The 25,215-nt window shown below is 49.0% G+C and overlaps 1 protein-coding gene across 1 annotated transcript in view; it reads right to left on the bottom strand.

The window, feature by feature from the left end:
- Positions 1 to 25,215, bottom strand: part of wwox (WW domain containing oxidoreductase) — a 137,044-nt gene that overhangs the window by 62,838 nt on the left and 48,991 nt on the right. The window lies entirely within an intron of this gene.

The raw sequence follows: 25,215 nt of genomic DNA, 5'->3' as shown, positions 1-25,215 counted from the left end.
CAATAAATAAAAAGACGCCTTTTTGGACCTTCTTCATTTTTGGAAAGGAACAAAGAGGTCAAAACAAACTCCCGACTGAGGGTTTGGTGGCAACTGAGAAGTTGACAGTGACGTATCAGTGCCCATGGTGATGTCACAAAGTGACAGGACTTTGCAGAACTATGATATGAGATGTTGTTTTTGTGTATTTTCTGAAAACAAAACAAGTAAACAATGTTTTCTCATATTCCCTCACATGCTGGAGACATCCTGTATACTGTGCACTATTACATTTTTACACAATTTTTGTGTCACTAATGGCTAAATATGCTATAGTTAGAACCGCAACGGGGAGGGATTGTTTTTCCCCAAAAAAAAACATTTTCAGCCTTCACTTTCAGTTACAATTTCATCAATATAAAAAGGAATGGATTATGTGTAGAGGCAAAGTACAAAATAAAAAATGAAATTAAAATGATTGAGAGGCAACGAGATTCCTCAAAACAACTGGAGAGACAAATGTTGCTTGTTTGTGTGTGTGTGTGTGTGTGTGTGTGTGTGTGTGTGTGTGTGTGCGTGCGTGCGTGCGTGTGTGTGTGTGTGTGTGTGTGTGTCGCTAAGCTTGACAAAGCAATTCATTTAGTTTCAAGTCAGCCAAGCCACCATAAAGATGAAAAAGGTTTCTGTCCAACTGTAAATGAACGTTAATGAATTGATTAAATTAGGGAAATGAAGCGGATCAACAGACTGTAGCAAATACAAAGAACTCAGGCCAAATTAAATAAAAGTATAACAAATCTCTCCATGGGTTCGCTGCTACACCTGGACAAGGACGACTGCAGCCATCAACAAATATCAATACGTACGTCATTTTAGCAGGAAATAGACGAATGGTTGGGGGCCTGAACCATGTGAAAGGAAACTGAACTGGACTCATTTAGAAAGTGCAAAAAGAGTTCAGACGAGGATCAGCACAGACACAGGAACCAGCACAACAGGAGGATTTAACAGTAACATCACAGTCTGCTGTGATTGTGTGTTGTGTGATCCATCACGCAATATTTGTTGATTTGCATCAACATGTTTGCATTTTCTTCCCTGCGGAGAACAAAGCGGGCGTGAAAGCTGCACTCGGTTCGGCTCAGTCACTTCTTGAGCAACAGCGCTCGGACCAAGACGCTGCTCAAAGCAGCAGCATTTAGCGTGGATCCAGTCGGTCATGGCAGTGGATTGGTAGAAAATAAAAAGGCCTGTTATAGAAACTAGAATCAGGTCATGTTCTGGCAGCTGCTGCAGCCTTAGACAGACATCTTTAAGCCTTCTGCTCTCACCCACACAGTGTTGCTGCTGTTGTGTGGCTCACTGGTCTACCTTCTCCCTCTTTCTGCGCCGGGCCCAGAATAGAGCTCAGGGCTTTATGGTTTACATAAACCACAATACCTTTTCAGCTCCGGAGGAGGAGGAGGAGGAGGAGGGCGGGGGGGAGGCACCAGCATCTGTTTTTTGTTTGCATTTTATTCCAAAACATCAAATTGAATCAATCTTTTAATACTCCGGATTGTATAAACACGGGGGGAGAAGTGCTTGAATAAATATCAAGAATGAAAATGGATTTCTCGTCGACGACTATTATCTACGAGGTTTATTTATGAAATACCACTGCCGGTGTGGGGAGGAGGAGAAAAAAAAAAGGCAAGACATAAAAAAAAAATAATAATAAAAAAAAATACAGAGATAATGTGTTCAGCCTTTTTCATTTTCCTCTTTTTAAGTGAAAGAATAAATATTAGGATTTACATCACATTTACATTTTTATCAAAATGAAGTTGGGGCGCAGCCGAACCGTTTTTCATCTCCGGTTTTCCGAGGACGATTGCGGAGAGAGAGAGAGCGAGTGAGTGAGTGAGTGAGGGAGCGAGAGAGAGAGAGAGAGAGAGAGAGAGAGAGAGAGAGAAAAACAAGAGCAACATGACGCTGACATCTTTAACAGGAAAATCATTAAAGGCAACACGAGGGGCCAGATGACGGCGCGGCGCCGCAGCCGCTGTGTGACTGATAAACACCAGGCTGGATCCATAAATAGACTGATGGCTCTTTCACTGCTCCCACTACAAAGCCCTTAGTCAGGACAGTCAGTGGGTGTTTTTGTGAAAACCATTACAATCCCCTCAATCTCCGGCACTCATAACGCCGCTGCGTATAATCAGCCGCAAGTCAAAAGACACAAACGGATACACACACAGACGCACGCGCGCGCGCGCGCACGCACGCACACACCCAGCGGGGGCGGAGGGGAGACACCCGAACGCATCGCCGGCCCAGTAGTACGGAGCTGAACCCGGAGCAGCAGCAGGTGGAAAGGCCACCGCACAGGAGGAAAAAATACATCATGGGATATGAAGAAAACACGTTTCATTAATGTCAATTGAAAATTAAAAAAAAAAAAGAAAAATTTGTTCCAACCAAATCAGAGTCTTTGTAGCCCCGCAGTGTTTAGCTCTTTATTGAAAGGACTCTGAAAACACTGGAAAAATGGAGGAAATGCAGAGAGTTATGACTTCCTGACTATTAATATCATTTCTTCAAGTTCGGCAGGCCGGATTAAAAAGCTTAACAGGCCCCACGTGGCCCCCGGGCCGTAGTTTGGCCATGCCTGCTTTAAGCAACTGAAAATGAACAAAATCATTACAAGAAAACAAGTCTGAAGCAGAGCTGAGTGACGCAGAGGAGCCGAGCTGATGCAGATCAGCCTCCTGCTGGCGGAGGGACTGAGCAGGACCTTCCAGACGGCGGGAAAAGTCCCAGAAACCTCAGTCTTCCGCCGCTGGTTAAAACGGCGGGAGAAGGGAGAGAGGGAGGGAGGGGAAAGAAGAGCAGAGGGATCGTCACCAATTTGGGGTTAATGCACAAAACGCGTAATGGAAGCATCATGCGAGAGGCCTGGGCCGCCGTAAATATCCTTCAGACGGAGTGCGGATCCCAGATAACAACGAAACCTTCTCCCGCCATATTTCTCCCGCTCGCAACTTTTACGAGCGGGCGCTGCGGTTATTGCTGGAGCGGCCGAGGCGAGAACTTCACGCGGCGAGAAGAGCGGCGGATCCTCCGTGGCTACAGCCAAGATGACTTTCTACAGTCTGTGCACGGCCTGCTGCGTGTGTGTGTGTGCGTGTGTGTGTGTTTGCGTGTGTGACAGGTTTATAGGAGTCATTTATCCTGCTCAGTGGGCTAGTGTAGTGCAGAATGGTGGCCTGAGTGCCAGGCGTAGCTTATTGTTGTGTAGCCTTTATGGGCTACATTAAGTACAGCTGAGTGAGAGGGAAACATACAGTACAATACCCCGAGCTCGCAACATGTCATACACACAGAGATTAACTACCTCCCTGGGCCCAGGGCAGCTCCCCAGCACACACAGCGGAGCGCTGCACTTCCTCACACGGCACACTCAGGTGTGTTGCTGCCGTGTGTGTGTGTGTGAGCGCAGTGGCTGCAAAGAGGCCGAGGAAAAGTTGAAACAGGTGAGCGGTTCAGGTGGAGGACTGGAGAGACTGGAGAAACATTTTTTAAATAAAAATCTGTCTGTGAAGGTTCTCAGTCTTCCAGGTCCTCTTATCTTCAAGATCTTCAAGATCTTCAAGACCTTCAAGACCTTCAAGATCTTCAAGACCTTCAAGATCACACAAACAAGCCCTGCTGCTACAGTTTAATCCTTCTACTTCCATCCATCTACTCTACCTGCTTCCTCCTGACCTCAGGGTCACGGGGGTCTGCTGAAGCCTCTCCCAGGGTGAAGGCAGGGTGACACCCTGGACCAGTGGCCACTTTAATCGGGCCAAATAGACCATTCACACTCACACACACACCTACCAACTATTTAGAGTTCCCAGCTCATCTCACATGCTTGTTTTTGGACTGTGTGAGATGAGCTGGAGAACCTGGAGGGAACCCAGCAGACAAATGGAGAACCTGCAAACTCCACATAGGACGGTGCCCAGGCCTGGGAATCAAACCCGCAACCTTCTTGCAGTGAGGCCACGATGCTAACCATAGTGCTAACCACAGTGCTAACCAGTGCGCCACCGCGTCGCCCAAAATCACTCCTATCGAGTCTCGCGAGTAAAATGCTGCTGCCTTCCACTCTGATGGATGAAGGCCGTCAAAATAAAAGCTTCAGATTAAAAGTCGCCACTTGATTGGTCGTCGTGACCAAACGCGCTTCAGAGGAGCCCTTTTATTCTCTCGCTGATCTACTTTAGAGGCGCCCCCACCCCCACCTGCACCCCCACCCTCCCTCCGCCCGCTTTTTTTTTTCCAAAGCTTCATAAGCGTGGCCTCTTCAGCTCCGTCCCGCGGTGTAAAAATAGAGGCCATTATATTGGCTAATGCCTACCTGCCAGCCCTCCACGCTGCCTCCTGTACACGGAGGCTTTTACATGATGAGGTGGCTGACATGTTCCACACACACCATCCATTACCATATGTACACTGGATGAGACTCTGCCTGCGCAACTTATACTAATGCGTGTTTGGTGGTGCCCTGTGGGGGTGGGACAGACGCGCGTGCACGCCAGCGGGAGGACGGACGGGCGGACGCACTCGCCCTCACACACATGTACACACACAACAGGAGTGAGCAAAGAGATGCACAAAAACTCTCTGCAGAGCCATGATGACGCACTCGCATTCTTTTAGTCGGGGGGGGGGGGGGGGGGGGCAAACTTTTAGACTGGTGGACCACGATGGGGTCTAGAATGTGCCAGAGGGGGGTAGCGGAGCAGCAGCAGATGGATGGGGTGTTTTGGTGAGCCACCTCATAGGAGTGTAGGAGTGGGGTATGGAGAAAACATGTTGCTTTAATGTCAATGGAAAATGAAGCAAAGCAAAGTTCTGACAAAGTCAGTGTGTTTGAAGCCCCACCAGGGTGTTTAGCTCTTTACTGAAATGAAAACAATGGATGAACTACAGCTATTTTATGACTTACTGAGTATTAATATCATTTCCTTAAGCCAGACTGGCCAGATTAAAAAACTTAACGGGCCACATATGGCCCCTGGGCCACAGTTTGCCCATGCCTGGTTTAGTGTAAATAACAATACCAATCGCCTGATTCCTGATTCCTGGAGGCCGACTTCAGGTGTGTGCGGTTTCCCCTCGGTTTGTGAGTGTGTGTGTGTGTGTGTGTAAGGTGAATGAGGGGGGGGGCAGTTCAGTGCAGCGGGGGCGGAGGTTCCACCTCTAATTGCCCCTCTAGGTGCTTGTGCGCTGCAGAGCTGGAGCGAGGGTAAACACAGATGTGGAGATGATTAATAGCCAGGGGGTCAGGGCAGAGCGCGAGCAGGGCCGAGGGGCTCACACCTCAATCCGGGCCCACCTTGGACATCAAAAATCCAATACGCATACACACCCACCCACCGCATACCTTTACGTCGATGTGTGGGAACCCGGAAAGAAAGAGTAGAGATCCATTCATCTGGGCGAGTTCTGCCTCTCATGAACTGGGTGTGGGGGAGGGGGAAGAGGTCATTGTGAGGGTGAGGGTGAGAGGGAGAGTTGAAGGGTGAAGGGGAAGGGTGAGGGGGTGAGGGTCACGGACCACAGCCAAAGTCCTTAACAAGCCCTGATCAATACCCAGCACCGCCAGCGGGGGCACCTGCAGCTGTAGGTGGTCCGGCAGAGACACTGGAGCAGAGAGACGCTGCCTGCATCTGATTACCTGAACGCTTTGTCTTCTCCATCCTCACACACGCGCGCACACACACACACACACACACACACACACACACACACACACACACACACACACACACACACACACACACACACACACACACACACACACACACACACAGGGACCTACAGCACATCCCTTTACACACGGTTCTATCTCTTGCCTCCATCTACACAGTGTGTGCAGAGAGTGTACACACACACACACACACACACACACACACACACACACACACACACACACTGAATGGAGTCGGGCCGGGCAGCCCTTCATTTTTCATGCAAACGGTAATTTAGTGAGACTGCCTATTGATTGAGCGCCGCTTGTCTCCCAAACAATGCCACTTCAATCAGCGGCCTGTGGGGTTGGGAGGGGGTGGAGGGTGAGGGGAAGGTGGTGGTGGTGGTGGGGGGGGGGGGGTCACGGGTGAGGGAGGGGGGAAGGGAGGGCTGCCGATAGCTGCAGTGACTGATTTAAGAGATGGATAAAAAGCAGATACGTCCCCCGCCCCTGTACTGATTAATGACAGTGGCCAGAGCAGCCCTGGACTATGCATCATGATTTAACCACCAGCCCCTCATCTAAGGATTAGCGTGCACACACACACACACACACTACAAAAGCACTTTGCTCAGATACACACACACACACACACACACACAGTACACTGTACCCATAGAGGCACTGAAGGTGTAAGAAGAAGCCAAGGAAGTTTGGCTGCAATTAATGCGAGTGAGAGAGCAGTAGGCTGCAGACACACACACACACACACACACACACACACACACACACTGATGACCATGTCAACACAGTGTCTGTGGGTTCAGTTCAGTCCTTCTACCAAGACACTGGTGGACCTCCATGGATCAGAGTTGATGATGGAAGACATCCATCAGTAAACTGAGAAGATATCAGGGTGAAAACTGGAGTTCATAACATGGAAAAAAAAATAAACAGTGCAGTAAAGAAACCAGCGCTGCTACAGTTGCATTAGTTACATTAGGTGCACGATGTGAACTCACGCAAAGGAAAAACAGCGACTCTGGTCCATTAGTTGTGTTGAAAGCCTGGGAGGAGGAGGAGGAGGAGCAGGACGAGGAGGAGGTGGAGGAGGAGCACAGCCCCTCCCTGCGGCTACTAAAATATTCATCAGACTCCCTGGGAGCATGTCTCCTAATAGTTATACATGGAGCAGGAGAAAGAAGTGAGAAGGAGGCGGAGGGAGAGGAGGGGGGCGGCACCGGGTAGGAAGAGGAGGAGGAGGAGGAGGAGAAATTGGGGAGATGAGCGATGCTCCCTGTGTGCATGTCAGCTAATAGTCAAACATGAAGCGCAAAAGGAGAGATGGAGGAAAACAAGGAGGGAGGTGCGGAGGAGCTGGGGGGGGGGGGTGTGTTTAAACAGTCCGCGGCTGGAGGGGGGGTCAGAGGGGGGCGTCGATAAAGGAGGAGAAGAGCGAGAAACAGAAGGAGAAAGAGGGAGAAAAGAGTGAGAGGAAGCATTCACTCCTCCTTCTACTCTTCTTATTCCTCCTCCTCCTCTTCTACCTCCTCCTTCTCCTCCTCTCCTGCCATCACTCGGCCCTCTGAGCTACATTCCAGATGGATTAAAAGCCTCTCATGTAATTGTCAGATCTTGTAGGAACCGTCTTTGCATTTAAGCGTGTGTGTGTGTGTGTGTGTGTGTGTGTGTGTGTGTGTGTGTGTCATCTGCGAGAGGAGTCGCTCCAGCAGTCGCCAACACATCCATCACAACCCAGAGCAAAGAAATATCACCCTGCTGGGTTGTGTTGTGTTGTGTTGTGTTGTGTTGTGTTGTGTTGTGTTGTGTTGTGCCGACTGCAGCCCAGCCAGTGGAGACACCGGCTATGCATCGAGTAAAAGCAAAAAAAAAAAAACATACATGTGCGCGCGCACACACACACACACACACACACACAGAGGCACGTGCACACGGTCAACACACTCACACACACATGCAGAGTCATTTCTGCAGTCATTAAAATGAGGAACGGCTGCTGGTGCAGGCGCTGTTGAAACACCATTAAGAAATGGAGACAAATGCAGTGGATCCCAGCCCGCCATGGCAACCTCGCCACTGTAAATCAGACAGTGACGAATAATGCCCACGCCACGCCGCATGCATATGTACACACGGGCTGCGTGCACGCACACACACACACGCACGCACACACACACACGCACGCACACACACACACACACGCAGACAAAAGACACATGCGTGCGAGCTTGGTGGCGAGGCACCTTCCCAAGAAGCTCCTCCAGCAGATTAATGAGTAATTATCCTAATTAAATATTTCCTGATCGGCCACAATGATACATGGGTGATTATTATGTTGGGGAGATGATTAAATGATAGCAGAACACGGGGATCTGATACCATTGCAAAGAAATTAATGAGCATTTACACAGAGCAAGCGGGTGGAAATAAGGCCGGAATTGAAGACGGCCTTGAGAAGGTTTTGCTTTTTGCTTTGATATTCAGTCGGTTCAAGACTGACTGTGAGCGGCAATACAAAGAAAACTTTTCTTTTTTTTTTTTTTGCCAGGGAATCACAGACAGCAATGCACGCTCCCACGCGCACCCGCCAGAGTTGAAAACATGCGTTGAACAAGCGCTCCCTGTGCAGCCATGAAGAAGAAGAAGAAGAAGAAGAAGAAGAAGAAGAAGAAGGAGAAGAAGAAGAAGAAGAAGAAGATTTTTTGATTTTTGAAAAATAACATTTATTTGCCGCTCTCATTTCCATTAATCAATCAAACTAAATAAATATAAATAAATAATACATTTTCTTGTTGTTTTTTTACACAAGCACGTCACTAAAAAAAGAAGAGGAAGAAGAAGAAGGAGGAGGAGGAGGAGAAGAGCTCACTGAGGCCCCCCGCAGGTCTCATCCAGGGTGCGTCCAGCAGAAACTTCTGCTGGGGCGAGGCTCTCACGGCCGGCTGATTGTGTTACTTAGCCTAATGCAAACCAATGAACGGAGCCAACCTTGTAAGCACGGTCGATGCTTATTTAAAAAGCTCATTGATTAACAGTTGTGATTATTGATCGTGCCATGGGGCCCCAGACTGGATTGACGGGCCTGATAGGTCAGGGCCCACATTCAGACAGACAGACAGACTGACGGAATGGAGAGAGAGAGGGGAGGTAGGGAATCTAAATCACACACTCACACACGCCCACCAACCTGAAGAGATTTCAGGAAGTATCCACTTATTATCTGCTCAGTGTTTGAGCCCCTCACTCTCTCTGCCTCGGTGTCTCGCTCCAGCGCCTCATTTGCTCGGCGCCACGGAGCCGAGCGGCTGCTCGCCGAGGAGATAGTAAGCAGTAATATTCAATTATTGTATGCATGGCGTCCCGGTCCCACCCTAAATTGATTCCTTACAGAACGGGAGGCATCGCTCAGCACTGACACACAGCCATGTTTCCCCCATCTAGCACATCCCACGCAAATTACTCCTCCATCTGCTCTCCCTCGCTGCCTCCTCCTCCTCCTCTCCTGCCTCCTCTGCTCTCCTCTGTCATCATCTCCTCCTCCCCCACCACCCTCTCCACCTCCACCTTCACTACACCCCCCCATCAGGACTCCTCCACTAGCTGCCTGTGGTGGGTGCAAAGCCGCGGCCCCCTCGCAGCAGCCTTTAATCTGTCCTTAATATCTGCGCATTGTAATGGGAAACACTTTTATGTTTTGACTGCCTGATTGTAGCGGCAGTGCCGCCCCTCTCCTCTCCTCTCCTCTCCTCTCCTCTCCTTCCTCTCCTCGCCTCTCCTCTCCTTCCTCTCCTCTCCTTCCTCGCCTCTCCTTCCTCTCCTCTCCTCTCCTTCCTCGCCTCGCCTCGCCTCTCCTCTCCTCTCCTTCCTCTCCTCTCCTCTCCTTCCTCTCCTCTCTACTCCTCACCTCTCCTTCCTCTCCTCTCCTTCCTCGCCTCGCCTCTCCTCTCCTTCCTCTCCTCTCCTTCCGCTCCCTCTCCTCTCCTTCCGCTCCTCTCCTCACCTCCTCTCTCCTTCCTCTCCTCTCCTCCTCTCTCCACTCCACTCCTCTCTCCACTCCACTCCTTCCTCTCCTCTCCTCTCTCCACTCCACTCCTTCCTCTCCTCTCCTCTCCTCTCCTCTCCTTCCTCTCCTCTCCTCTCCTCCCCCTCCTCTCCTCTCCTCTCCTCTCCTTCCTCTCACCTGCACTCCTTCCTCTCCTCTCCTCCTCTCTCCATTCCTCTCCTCTCCTCTCACTCACTCTCTCACTGTGAGACTCCAAGTGTTTGAGGAGTGGGAGGTATTTTCTTTTTTTTTCCTTTCTTTTTTTTCAATTTCACCCGCGCTACAAAAATGTGTTTTATCAAAAAGAATTCATATCAGTAATACAATTCTACACATTAAGCAGACTGTTTGTAAGTGACCTAATAGGAAAATTGCAGAGTGGGGACCAAGAGATAGAGCCAGAGGAGGAAAATGAAAACTGGTTCCACTCACGGAATTAAAAAAAAGAGAGAAAAAAAAACAGGGTGAATTAAATAGCGGCTGAAAAACATTTTTCATTATAATGAAGAGCTGGACTGCGGCTCGTCTGGTTAATGGAGAGGAGCTGCTCTCACCTGGAGCCGCGGCTGCACCGCAGCCTTGACAAAGTTTTCTGCCGTCGCCGTAAAGACTTTAACAGTTGTACCTTTAATAAAGCCACACAGAGAGGGAGCGGCTCTAATCAATACTTCATATAGTGGGGGATTATTGTTTGTTCAGACTCACCGCCAACTCAAAACATCCAGGCTCAATAGTCATGTAAAGCTGGAATTGATTTGCTCATAAAAGCGTTGAAATTTGCGGCCGCATCCATGTTTCCCAGCGCCACGCTCTTATTTTTCTTTTGGCTAATTTATTTCATTCCTGCCAAAGTCACTTTCAGAAGGTGCAGCCCTGATTGGCACTTACAGTGTCTGACCGTTCAAATTAGTGAAAACCCAAGCGTCCATGGAAACACACAGGCAGGTAGGCACACACACACACACACACACACACACACACACACACACACACACACACACACACACACACACACACACACACACACACACGCCCTGCTCTCCTATTCTAATTAAAGAGACCTCTCTGCCCTGGGTGTGTGTGTGATATTGACACTTAGCTCCGTACAATAAACTTTATTGGCAAGCCCTGCTTGATTACAGCACTAAACTAGAATAACAAGGAATATGGGAGGAGGGGACGTGGATTATATACTAAACAGACATTAGCGGAGCTCCATTCAAATCTCCGGCCGCATGTTAATAGTGAGGCGGCCCTGCAAGGCCTGCGCTGCAGAGGAGCCAGTGTGTGCGGACCAGAGGAGAGCAGCTGCGGCTGAAATATACGGCGCGCAAATAAAAAATGACACAGGTGAAATACAGCAAAGGTAGACAAATAGGAGGAGCGGAGAAAAGAGATATATACGGTGGGATGGAGGAAGGGAAAGGAGGAATAGATTTCCCGTCATTAATGATCTATGGAAAATCCTCTGTCTATTTTCAGATATACTGTTAATGGCTGCTCGCTGCCATTAAAATCGTTGCTGTCCTGAACTCAGCTATTCACGTATTGGCTGCTGCTTCATCTAATATTCATCTGGCCGAGGTCAATGGTGGCGGTGGCATGCTTAATTTGTATACACAAATTAACACCGGCGAATAAGACTTTTAAATGAGCCGGGAGTTGAAAATGAACAAATATAGAATTTATGGATTTTATGGCACCTGAGGAACCTTGGAGGTCGTCGTCCCTTTTTGGTAAAATGCCAGAGAAAAGGAAAAAAAACCCGCTAAAGTTGGCTTTTAGTTTCTAAACAATAAATAAAAGAGTGTTTGGAGAGCCTCATAACTGGAGCTTATAACACACACATAAAAAGACAAAGGTGAAGAGCGGCTGTGATGACAAAACCCTTTAAAAGCAGAGAGCCTGGCTAATTATGGACTCGACAATAGCGCCTTAAAGAATAACTGGAGACAAAGACGTCTTCATTGTGGACGTTGAGTGCGTGATCGATCCGGTTGGAGCAGCAGGTGGAGCTGAGGGTGCAGTTTTGTGCACTCTGAGCGTGGCCTCACCCTCTTTGTGCTTGAAACCGTCAGACGACCTCAGCTCCCGCTCATCTCCGCGGAATTCAAAAAGAAAACTTCTCCCAGTGAGAAATTCAGTGTGAGCCGCCCAAATAAGACCCGAGGCCCCACTGCTGCACCCCCGATGACTCGCATCATTATTAACAAATAATGTGGCGGGTGAGAGAGAGTTGAAATTAATCCTAATCTTTAGTTATTTCATTCCAACTCAAAACGAGACGGCAAGAAAAGCGCAACTGTCCGTCGTCCTGCAGCTTCTTCCTACTCTCTCTCTCTCTCTCTGCCAGCCTCCCTCCGCTCAGTCAGTTGAACTGTAATGACCCCTACTGGTCGGAAACGGTACGAGCCGGCGCGCTCCTTGGACAAAAAGCTCCATGTGGCTCAGGACCGTCAATGAGGACTCACAGAAAAACAACTGTAAAGAAGAAACGTCACAATCAGACACAAAAAAAAAAACTCCTAGAGGCAAAAAACTTTCCATCTATAGACCTTTAAAGCTCTCTGATTCGCTCCGTTTCAGATTCAAGTCCAACTGATTCCCGTCGCACAGCTCCGTCTCTCCCGAGGCCTTGGCACCCTTGGCAGGGCATCTCCCGCTGGATGTGTTGGCAGAGCCGCCGCTCTGATTCACCCACAGCGTGCCCTCTGGCTTTAACAGGCTGGCACAAGGACGCCGAGCGCAGCAGAGAGAGGAGGGCAAAGAGGAGGCGCGGGGCTCCTCGCCGCCGTACACCAACTTAAAAGGAAGTTAGCGAAGAGCGCGAGTTCGGCTCGTGTGAGGCCAAGACGCCCAGTCTGAGAGTCTGAGGGGGAAAGAAGAGAGCAGGAGGAGCCGCGTTCACGCCTCTTTCCAGAGGAGAACATTAGAGTGAGCTTCACCTTGAAGAGGCACTGACCCCGCACACCTTTATGGCATCTCCAATTAGAGGCACGGGTGGTGGGTGGGGGAGGGGCGTCGGAGGAAGAGGCGGAAAGAGTGAAAGAAGAAGAGGGAGAGATGTATTTCACCAAGGCGCTTCCATAAAGAGCACTGACCCACATGGCATTCAAGAGATTCCTCATTGAGCCAGAGGAGGTGGAATAATCAGAAACTTCATCAGGCTGCTTCCAACCTTCCTGGCGTCCGCAACACCTCCCACCGCTGGAGCTTCTCAAACAAAAAGAGAGGAAGAGGAGGAAGAATCTTGTGTAATAGCCACGTCACATACACAAGGCGTCCAGAACGGGCATCAAAGAATCGTTTCATCGCTTCCTTTTAATTAAACAAGTTTCCTCCACTCACCATCTCTCATCGCTTTGATCTGCTCCCATCTGACTCACAGCGAGAGACAGACAGAGTGAGTGAGAGAGAGAGAGAGAAAGAGAGAGAGAGAGAGAGAGAGAGAGAGAGAGAGAGAGAGAGAGAGAGAGAGGCAGTCCGTCTGCATCTTCAAGAAAAGTTCAACGTGTTTGATTCTGAAGAGCCGGACTGGTTTTGCCGTTCGCACGCAAAAAAAAAAAAAAAAATAGAGGAGTGAAAAGAATTATGGGAAACATTCTGCGCCGCATGTTGGGCCCACGTGGCTCTTCTGGTGGCAGCAGAACAAATTCCTTTCTGAGAGTGTTCAATAAATTCAAATCCGTCACTGTGACAGTGTCAGCAATACATATCAAATCTGTCAGCGGCGCTGGGAGACGGATGTAGGGCGGCGGGAATGTGAAAAAGAAAATAATACAATTAAAGTGTGTCTCAAGCAGCGAGCGGCCATCGATCCGCCCGCTCTCTTTTCCAATACACTATGGACTTAACATGGACTTATTCTTTCTTAAGCACAACTGGGACTGCTCCCCCCCTCCGTCTCCGCCCCCCCGCCACCTCCGCCCAGGGTGCAACACTCGCACAATTCTTCAAAAGAACATTTTGTTTGTATGTTCAATGCCACGGACATCAATGAAATTATCCAATCATTAGTTTCCTGTTCAATACAAATTTAATGCAGAGGCACGAAGTCGCAGGCTCGTGTCCGCTGAGGGCATCCGGCCCCGATCAAACACACACACACACACACACACACACACACACACACACACACACACACACACACACACACACACACACACACACACACACACACACACACACACACACACACACACACACACACACGCACGCACGCACGCACGCTGGGCAGACGCATGCAGGCGTCAATGGGACTGTCCCTAAATCTGCACTTCGTCACACATTGACTCAATACTGTGGAGGTGGAGAGTCGCAGAGAAAGAGTAAATAAGAAGGATGGGAAAGTCAGAAGAGGGAAGAGTTGTCAGTTCACACAGGGGAGAGCAGGAGCAGCTCCAGGAAAACTGATGGTTAAATGATGATGAATTTAAAAAGTCGCCTATTACACCAGTGAAACCAGACTGATGCATTAGTTATTAAACATTTAGATGACAAAATTCATTTAAATGATTTAATTAGTTGTTAAACAATACTAAAGAACTCCATAAAAATGCTTGTTTAGCCCTCTGTTTACAGCCTCTCACCAGGTTCCTGTTGAGATGAGAACGAGAGACTTTTAATTGCAGCAAGAAAAAGAAACATAAAGAAAAGTACGGAAGGAGCAACTTCATCAGACGTCTCACCTCACTTTGTGCAGGCAGCTGCAGGCTTCATGAGCCTCTGTTGGCTTGATACATGAGCCACTACCCACACTGCTCAGAGATCACGATGAATGGAGGGTAACAAACACCGGGTTAAGAAGCAACAACGACTGGAGTAAAACAGTCGCTGTCTTCATGAGAGAAACTCTGTGGTTGTTTCGGCATTTTTAATTTGCAGCAACTCCAAATGGATGGAAGACTCAAGTGTTTTACGTGTTCAAAGAAAAAGCAAAACGTGAGTAAAAAGACTGCAAACCAAATCATCAAGGCCTGAAAGGAGGTCCCCGCCACGTGGCTGCACGGTGACTCCGGCTGCGCTCAGATCAACGCCGCTCGCTCGCCATGAATTTCAAGATCAATGGCGGCTTGGACGGCGCCGTGCTCCATGATAAAAATCCATAGCGCCGCGTAGCATGTGATTAGGAAACGCGTGAGAACTCTATTGGTATTGAATATCACACAGGTAGTGAAGCGAAGCCCAATCCGCACCTGCTGGAGTCAGTGGCGAGGGGGCGGAGCCAAGAGCAGCGTGTTTAACACGGCGGTGTGGGGGGGGGATCGGAGGGGTTGACGGGTCAAGTAGAGCCGGAGCAGGAAGGTGATTGGCTGATCAGGTCTGAGTGTAATGACTAATCAATGGGCGAATGCATTAGTCTAATCTAATGGTCCAGGTGGGAGAGGACAGCGGCAGACGCATGGAGCACATGATTGAGCACAACACGCAACAGCCACGCAATCAATAGCACATAGAGTGGTCTGAGCCCTAGGGGGAAGGGGGGGGGGGGGGGGGGCACATTTAGGAGGCGCACCTTTATTTGTGTGTGTGTGAGTGCAAGGTTGGCTGGCTATGGGAGGACAGACAAGCAAGCAGAATGTTTCAGGCTGATTGATTGGATTATGAAATGAGAAAAAGGGGAAATCAAAGACTCAGGCGTCGCCTCAGTGAGGCGCCACCGAGCGATTCTGCCCACGCAAGGAGGGAAAAAGGCCTCAGAAAGTGAGACGGAACCACGAGTGGGAATGGATGAATGGTCTCTGGAGGGGAGACGAGCTCCTCGTCACCCAGCAGCGTGAGGAGGTTTGAGTGGCGGCAGAGCTCCGCAGTAGCAGAGAAACTGGAGACTTTTGAAAAACAATGGCCAGACACCCGGGTCTGGTCTGTTAAAGGACGAAAAAAGGAGCAGTAAACAGGAGAGAGCAGCGAGGGACTGGCATGCAAAGCCAACAGGAGGAGGAGGAGGAGGAGAGAGGGAGAGAGAGAGAGAGAGAGAGAGAGAGAAGAAGAGAGGGAGAGAGGGATGACAAGTTAGGGACAAGAGCCAGTCAGAGCAGAGGACAGACGTGGGTCAATACTTGCAGCACATGCTGCTGACACTGCACTGCTGAGCTCACACACACACACACACACACACACACACACACACACACACACACACACACACACACACACACACACACACACACACACACACACACACACACACACACGTCCACATGGACAGGTGCACCAAAGAAAAGGGAGACATCAGACCAATCAGTCAGCCAATGTCAATACATGAAGAGAAAGACGGAGAAAATGAGGAAACGTGTGTGTGTGTGTGTGTGTGTGTGTGTGTGTGTCTGAGACAGTAAACACTCTCCACAAACAAAGAGCTTTTACAAAAGTAGATAAATACTCCATACGGTGTGGATTTGTTTGTTTTTTTTAGTTCCAGTCAAGAACAAATTAAAATTAAAATAAAACTACCAACTTGTGGGATTCACTGAAGAACCATGGTGACATCAGTAAAAAAAAAAAAAAACCTTCATGCAAGAAGTTTGCTTCAAATTGTTATTAGAACTGAAATGGCTATTTAAAATTTCAAACAGAAAAAACAGAATCAGTTATTTTCACAGGTGTTATTCAGATTGTGCACAACTTTAAAAGCTACGAGCATAAAAATAAAATATGAATCACATGCATCACATTCTGGATATAATTATAGATAGATTATAGATACAGGAACACTCAACTGACGGTGTAATTTATGTTTAATACATCCAATGCAGAGCTGCTGCATCCTGAAATAACATGTTTTTAATCTGACTTTAGAATAAAAATTTGTGTGTGTGTGTGTGTGCGTGTGTGTGTGTCTCTGCATGTGTGTGTGTGTGTAGTAGCATAGGTGAGAGAAGGAGAGCGACTCGTGCAAAAAAAAAAAAGGAAAAAAGAAAAGCGGCCTCTCCATCTTTGAGATGAATTAGCGTGCGTGGCCTTATTGAGTGAGCTCCAGCGTTTAAGTGAAACTGATGAGAGATGTGTGAGCGGCCAGAACTGGGCTATAAGTATGTGGCCGGGGTCGAAGGTTAATCCCTATTGATTCACTCCGCCGTCTGCACAACAGCCACACAGGAAAGACCAGGAAGGTGCAGGCGCGCCTCAAACGCCTGGAACGCCTGGAACGCCGTCAAGCGAGTGCACGCGTAGCACAACGTTCACGGTCCTCAGCAGAAGAGGGACCAGAAAATGAAGCGTGATTTCATGTAGACTGGTGGTTAAACAGCTTTAACTGGCAGAGACCACACCCCTCCTGCAGGACCAGGGGGCAGACCGTGATGTCAGACCAACATAAATGTTGAGCCGTTTTTATTTTGTGTGTTTTTTGGTGTGTGTGTGTGTGTGTGTGTGTGTGTGTGTGTGTGTGTGTGTCGATTTTAATGCGGCAAAAAAAAAAAAAAATTTAAATTACAAAGTCAAACAAAGCGGGTCCCATTGTGTTTAATGAGAAAGCCCAATAACAGCCAGACCAAGCTGTATTTATAAACAAGCCCTTTACAATCTCACCCCAGAGGAGGAAAGGTGAAATATTACATTAATATGAACAACTATTAATAATAACCCCCCCCCTCCCCTGCTCCTTTCTCTCCCCACCTTTTTACCCATCATTCCCTCTCTCTCTCTCTCCATTCCTATCTCGCTCCCTCTGCCTTTCTCTCTCTCTCTCTCTCTCTCTCTCTCTCTCTGCCTCTAATCCTATCATGCGGGCAATAAGTGTATGCACCATGAGCACATTTAATTTCTGCGGTTGGTTTTCAGCGAGCCCAGAGGTGAGCCTTAATAAGGATCAATGGCACTTTATCTGGGACAGCACCCACTTCACAGCATGCAAATTACACAGCAACCCTTAAAAAAAAGAAATGGATTTAATTAAAAAATGTAGGAACCACGGGCTCTGGAAATTCAATTAAAGGATTTATGCAAAGGTTGGCTAGCTTTTTGTGTTGCAGTTCCTGCTTATATAATGAGCTTTTCATATTAAAAATCAATAGGTAATCTGGGCGAGGGGATCGGCTGCTTATGTACATTTTTGAAATCAATTTGAAAAATAGTCCATCAGCTACGTGTCACAACAAAGTGAGGGGGGGTAGCATGAGGTGGGGTTGGGGGGGGGGGGGGTTTGTTTTGTGTTTGTAGTTTGTATGGGTTTTTTTTTTTTAAAGGGGGGGGGTGGGGTCAGTGGCAGGAAATCACAAGAAGTGGGCGGGTGGTGACGAGGTCAAAGGTCGTTTTATTCCCCCTCGCAGGGTCGCAGTGGGGAGGTGGCGACTGCTGTAGGCTGGAGGACGGAGGAGCAGTGGGACGGAGGAGGAGTAGGACAGAGGAGCAGGTGATGGAGGTCTTTGGGTCCGGCTCTGTCTCCTCGGCCCGGCCTGATCTCTGCTATTAGAGGGGGGGGGGCAGCGTCCCCCAGCGGCCAGGGGACGCTGCCTCGTCTGACCTGTGGCTGCTCGGGGGTAATTTAGCCGACTCACACTCAGCCCAGGCTGAGACCACTGGTGGGAGAGTTTTGGGGAGTGTGGGTCCTAATGGCCTCCCTGAGGTGTCTGGAGCTGGAGGAGGAGGAGGAGGAGGAAGAGGAGGAGCAGGAGGAGGAGGAGGAGGAGGGTAAAGGCTGGCAGTAGCCGATTCCTTGACGAAACAAACACCACAGAAAGACAACGGATGAACTAAATAGCTTGAAGCAGGCATGGCCAAACTACGGCCCGGGGGCCATACGCAGCCCGGTAAACTTTCTAATCTGGCCGGCCGAACTTGAAGAAACGATATCAATAGTCAGTCAGTCACAAAACTGTTGTATGTCATCTATTTTTCCAGTGTTTCCAGAGTCATTTCAATAAAGAGCTGAACACCCTGGTGGGGCTTCAAACACACTCATTTTCTTGTAACTTTGCTCCATTTTCAATTGACATTAAAGCACATATTTTCTACATATCCCATCATATATTCCTCCTATGAGGTGGCTCATCAAAACACTCCATCCGTCTGCTGCTGCTCCGCTAGCCCCCTCTGGTACATTTTACAACAGTTTGCCCACCACCTCTGGCTTAAAACATTCCAAATCAAACCTCCTTCTCCTTGATCCGCCTCCGATGGAGATATTTTTCATGACCCGTCACACCCGTGTTGCATGTAGGCAGGCAGGGAGGGGGAGGGGCGGGGGGGGGGGGGGTTGGGGAACGACTGACTGCATACAGTAGCGGACTGTCAGCGTTTGATTGGTTCTTTATTGATCCAGACACGCTCTCCATCACATCAACTCATCCACAATAAACCATTTACACAGTTTCCCTGCGCAATGGAGCACATAAGCAGGCCTCGGGCCATCTGTGTGCGCGCATGTGCGCGTGTGTTTTTCTTTAATGAAATGGTATCTCCGCGGACAATAATCCCAGTAACAGGATTGGGCAGGAACACACATGTCAATACGGCCAAATGGGATTGTACCGCTTTTATCCCGTCGCCCCGCACCGACACATCTTCTCTCTCTCCATCTCTCTCTCTCTTTCTCTCTCTCTCTCTCTCTCAGTTCGGCTGCGGCAGCAGCCCAGCAGGGAGAGACTGCCAAGAATATAAAATTCATCCGAGCTCGACAGAAAAAAAAAAAAGAGAAAAGATCTAAAACAGAGAAAAAGCGCCAATAAAAGAGGTACACTCTGGAGCGGGGGGGGGGCCTCACGCTAGTTAACATAATTTGTAATATTCTGTCTGCGCTGCTGTAACTCCGACCGGCTGCAGCTGACCCCCCCCCCATCCCCTCCTTCCCTCCTCCCCCCCTCCCCCTCCTGTGTAGCTCCTAATCATCCGAGAGGACTCTATTACAAGCGGCCTGGCAGCTCATCTAACCCCAGCGAGGGCAGACTGGGACCTCTGCTCCTCTGTCTTTCCACATGGCCGAGCACGGCGCACAACAGAGCAGGGAGCGCACATTCACACACACACTCTCACACACACACACACACAGGCTGCCAGTGCGTCTGTGTGCTACAGCAGAAGGCAGACAGAGCACCTGACCTTACGTCTGTCTGCGGCCCAGACGCAGATAAAGAACAGCGCCGTCGCGCCCGACCCTCGCTGTTAGTCTGGTGTATGCTGATGCCGTTGCTCCGGCACCAGTCTCTGGGTATTAACCCCTCAGGTGCAAGAGACAGAGAGTGAGAGAGAGAGAGAGAGAGAGAGGGAGAGAGCGCTGCTGGTCGCAGCAGGCAGCCTGGCTGGTGGCTCCCTCTGGTCCTGCTGCTCCAACCACAGTTTTCTCTAATACGGCGCTGACTGCTGCTGCCTGGTCAAAAGTTCAGCCTGTGCATATGTAAAAAGGTGGCCTGGTGCCCGAGGCGGGATCCTGGGTAAAATAATCACACTAAAACGCTGGGACGCACCAGAGCAGGCGAGCGGGGCTGATGAAACGGCCCCTGGGGAGAGCGAGGTGTCTGATTGGACCAGAGGAGCCTCTCAGGGCCCCGTGCCCACCACCCCCTCCCTCCTACCCCGTCCATTACAGGAGGATGATGAGGTGCCAGAGCGGCAGCCCGGCGCTGGTCTGGCGGCTGGCGGAGCCTATAGTTAAGGTAAAGATTTGATGGGTATAGGAGGGCACAGCTGCCGGGAGCCCGAGGGCGCTGCGATCTGGAGGGAGCAATCAGCCCGTCCACTAAATGTCACCGGGTCGGCGTCACGGCGGGACAGGACAGCGGCAACTTCACCAAAGGTTAAAGCCAAAACTGTGGCCGCGTTCAGACTGGCAGCCAAAATCCGATTTGTAGCCAATCCAGACTGAAACCGGACGGCTCTTCTGTAGTCTGAACAGTCACATGAAATCTGTTTTTTTTTTGTTTTTTTTCGCAAAATCAGATTGAAACCGCCTTCGGGAGGTGGTTTCAAACAGCATTTGGTCGGATGCGTCTCGGTGTGAATGGCTCCGATGTCGTTGCTCCAGCAACCTGTCAGACGGCTCAGTAATGTGGCCCAGTCTGAACAGAGTCACATCCCATTTGGACACTGGCTACAAACAGTATGGACAGTCAGCCCTGAAAACCAGATTTGAAAAGGAATCTGATTTGAATCAGATTCACCTGCAGTCTAAATGCAGCCCAAGAACTCAGCAGCCGCCGTTCAGACGTGAAAGAACAGCGGGCAAGCGAGCGAGCGGTGCTGCGATTCACAGTGAGACGCCTAATCAGAGCACAAGCGTCAAAAATCTGAAATCCTGGATCAGAAAGATTGCAGCTCTCATCTGAGTCTATCAACTTTGGAGCGTTAAGGAGAAGCGAGATAAGAACTTCTGCACACACACACACACTGACACACACAGACACACACACACACACACACACTCACTCACACGTACAAGCAGGCGTATACAAGTACAGTACGCAGCACTGCAGGGCCGGATCGCTGGCTGCTGATAAGCAGAGCAGAGGACACAGTGTGAAAACTCCCACTCCAAACACAAAGAATGAAAGAAACAGGAGTGAGCGGCCCGGTCGCACCATCTCTGATAAGTAGATGAAGGCAGCGGGGAGGGAACATGATGTTAGGCACAGATAGTTTGGCTGATTAAAATGTCATGGCTCTTTATAGATGCCTTTCTCAACTCAGCAAAATGGAATCAGCGCCGCACATCAATAGCAGAGTGGGCCGAGCTCGGCGCTTAATGGAGAAGTTTCTCTGCCGTAAGTAGAAGCCGTGACACAGAAGAAATGACAAAATATCTTTCTTTTTTTTTTTCTGGCAACAGTCAAATGCGAGATGCTGATGGAATGGAGGAGGAGGAGGAGGAAGAGGAGGAGGAGGACGAGAGGGTAGCATGGTGAGTGAGGCACTGGTAAAGTCAGCACAGCACAGTGAGAGCGACGCCTGGGTGACCCAGTGTGGAGCCGGCGGCCCGACGCAACGTGGAAACCATCCAATGAGCCATTGTAGGCCCCAAACACAAGTGGACGCACTCCAGCAGGCGGCGCTGGTGAGCTCCATTGCGCTCGAATAAATCAGACCTGTGTTGCAAATGAGAGGCCGGGGTTATTTGCGCGAGAACACACACGAGGGGCTCCGTGATTGTTTTTTTGGACTCGACATTCTGCTTGTGTTTGCATCCCCGAACAATCTCCACGGATCCCGCAAGCGTACGCAGGCAATTAAAGCGATACCATCTTCATATTCCTGCAACCAATAACTGAAATAATATCACTGTTTTATTAAGCCCTTAATGTGGGGGGGGGCAGACGGAGTGAGGAGTGGGATTTTTAAAGAGGATACACTTTCGGAGGAGGGGGGTGGGGGGGCAGAGGGGCTTCTTATCGAGGGCAGATTTAAATAAGAGCAAACGCTGGGCTTAAGGCTGCGCCGCCGCCGCCGCCGCCTGTGTATCTGCCTGTGTGTCTGCGTGTGGCCTTTATCAGACACCACTTTGGGCTAATCGCTGTGTCAGCACACCAGAATTTAATTAATAGCTCTACCTTTGTCCTTTCATATTTACCAACATCTCCAGCACGTTTAATTAACCACGTGCAGAAGAGCCACAGTCTCGTCGAGGAGTGTGTGTGTGTGTGTGTGTGTGTGTGTGTGTGTGTGTGTGTGTGTGTGTGTGTGTGTGGAGGGGGGGGGGGGGGGGCGTAAAATTGCATCTGTGCACTCACATTCCCAGAGAGAGAGAGACCATCGTCGGTTTTTTGTTTTTTGAAAAAAAGAAGGGAAAATCAAACATCATCCACTAGCAGTTTCATGACTATCGACATTGCAGATTGTCACTCAAGGCATCAAAACTATGTAAGGACACGTATGGAATATGTATTAAGCAACAAAAAGTGTGAAACAACTCAAACAAGTTTTACATTTCAGATGATCTAGAATAGCCACCCTTCAGATAAAATATATACAACATCACATATTTAGGTATTGAACATTTTTTTCTTTTGCCACATGAATTCACACATCTTGGTCAAGTATTTGATGTCTTCAGTTTGTATCTAGAGTGTAGGAAGTAGTCAAGATAAAGGAGAAACAGGTGTGTCCAACAGTGTACGTTGATCAAAGTGCCCCAGACGGGCTGCCAGTGACGTGCCAGGAAATGTTCAGCTTGGCATTTTGCAAAAGGTGCTGCGGCGTGGCTTCCTCTCATCCGTCCTCCCTCTCTCCCTCCGTCTCTCTCTACCCCTCCTCTCCCCCGTGTCAGGCGGAGGGGAGACGGATGACGGCCCCGAGGCCCCGCGTCTGCCATACGTGATGGATCAGAGTGACGCCCGACTTAAAGTCCCACACGCTGCCTCTCAACGCATTACACATCTTCCCTTCAGTGCAAACGCTAAATTGATAAAGCAGGAGGAGCGGCTAATGGAAAGATGTAATAGTCAAACTAAAGCATATATTAGGGGACGATGGCGCCTGCAGGGGAGAGCGCCGCTATCAATTGAAAAGTCCTGCAGAGCAGAGGACACAACTTACACTGAGATAAATCACAGTGTTGGATTTTATCGTTCATATCGGCGCGTGCGAGGACGTTAACCTCGGGCACCTGACATCACCTCGCAGGCGCGCGCACACGCGCACTCTCAACACTCTCAACACTCTGGTTGGCTGATTTACTGGGCAATTCCACACCCACGCTCACACACTCACCAGTTGCTAATATGGGGTTTTGGCGTTTAAGAGGCTCCGTCTTAGCAAAGCGCTGCTGCAGAGAGTAAAGTTGTGTCACAGTGATGCTGTGACCCCACTGAGATGATCAAGTGCCATTTATTGCAACGGCTACATTCATCAGCTTTTACTGCAAACTGAGCCCGAGAGGGATTTTCAAGGCGGCGACAAATACTTTCATTATCAACGTTAAGATCAGGTTTTCAAATGGACACCATAAAAAGAAACCTGGACAAGATAAACATTAAACATCCTGACGAGACAAACACTGCACCAGTTATCCAAACAACCATACAGTCCCACAACTGCATCTGTGTTTGAAACCACTGGCTAGAATGTTAGGGCGTATTCACACCTGCCCTGTTTGATTCGGACTAAACCAAAGAAGTCCCTTGTGCGGACCTTTTGTGCTGGTGTGAATACAAACCAGCGAACTCTGGTGCGGAGCAAACAGCCGGTCCAAGACCTGGCCGGAGAGGGAGAGGAGGTCTCGGTTCGATTCCGCAGCATAGTAGAAAGTTTAGTAGAAAGTGGTAAACATCTCCTCATAAAATCGGCGTTGCATCAAAAGCTTCTGATGCTCCAAATGACCTGCAAACGCTTGTGTTTGTGTGAAAAAAACAAACATTATGAGCACAACGAGTTCAGCACGCTGGAGATCCATGATTGTTTAATTTCCGTGTTTTACCGTGTTACCCCGCCCCGGACCGTTTTGTCCAATCTTTGCAGACATGTGGGTTTGTTGTCAAATCCTGGAACTCTTGCAAAAATTGCAACATGAAAAAGGACCACACCAAACCAAAAAAGATACATTGTATTTTGGTCCGGACCAAAGAAAGCAAACTAAAGGACTTTGCTGGTGTGAATACGCCCTTAGTGTCTCAAAATGTACCAAACACATTGTAGTGCGAGTCCATAAGTGGATTCACACTGAAGTGGAACTTCACTATATTATTCAAGCGCTCCAGCTGGCTAACAAGCTCTACGGTGCATTTTAATTTGGCATTAACGTTGCGGTGAGGAACTGCTTTTGTGATCCATTATTTTGCTGCCTGTTATAAAGTTATAAACAAAAGGAAGGGGGAAAAAAAACAACAACAACCACCAATATGTAGACTAGTGAAACAAACAGGAAGTGCACTGCACTGAAGAATACAGACTGGAAGAACACAGTTTGAAACATACCCTGAAGTTTGGCATTTTTTGTTGGTGCTTTCCATTGTACCACAGCAGACAAGAGCTGTTAAGAGCTATGTGCAGGTGTACAGTGCAGTGCGTAGCCATAGTGTACTTTATTGATTGCAACTCTTCATTCTTGCCAAGCAGAGAAAAGCAATCCTGGCACCAAGAAACACTCGTGTGACGCTTTAAATTCCCAGAGGGAGCCTATTCTTTTCTTTTTCTTGCTTCAAAATTAAACCTGAAAATAGATATTAAAAAAGGTCTTTCTGGCACTTGGCCTCCTTTGTATCTTGGGACGGACCTTCCAGACAAAATGTCTTTACTGAGAGCATCTGCTAATGGCTTCCACTGCCCAGAGCCAGTGTGTAAGGTAAAAGCAGATCTGACAGAGAGCTGATTATCTCTCCTAAAATACGCGACTGCAGACACATTTGCGCCCTGTATTCAGCGTAACCTAATAGTGGCCGCACACTGGATGTGGAGCAGGGCCTTCCCTTGAGAGGACACCGGGTGATCCGAGTCAAATAAACAGTGACAGGAGGAAGAGGAAAACAAACCGCAGAATATCTGGCAATCTGTGAAAGCCAGACTCTCCTCCTGAGCCCCT

The sequence above is a fragment of the Nelusetta ayraudi genome, unplaced genomic scaffold, assembly GCF_046127955.1.
Source record: "Nelusetta ayraudi isolate G7.1 ecotype Tasmania unplaced genomic scaffold, CSIRO-AGI_Nayr_v1 ptg000111l, whole genome shotgun sequence".
Taxonomy (NCBI): domain Eukaryota; kingdom Metazoa; phylum Chordata; class Actinopteri; order Tetraodontiformes; family Monacanthidae; genus Nelusetta; species Nelusetta ayraudi.
The sequence above is the reverse complement of the archived record's forward strand: the minus strand, read 5'-3'. Positions and strand labels throughout refer to the sequence as shown.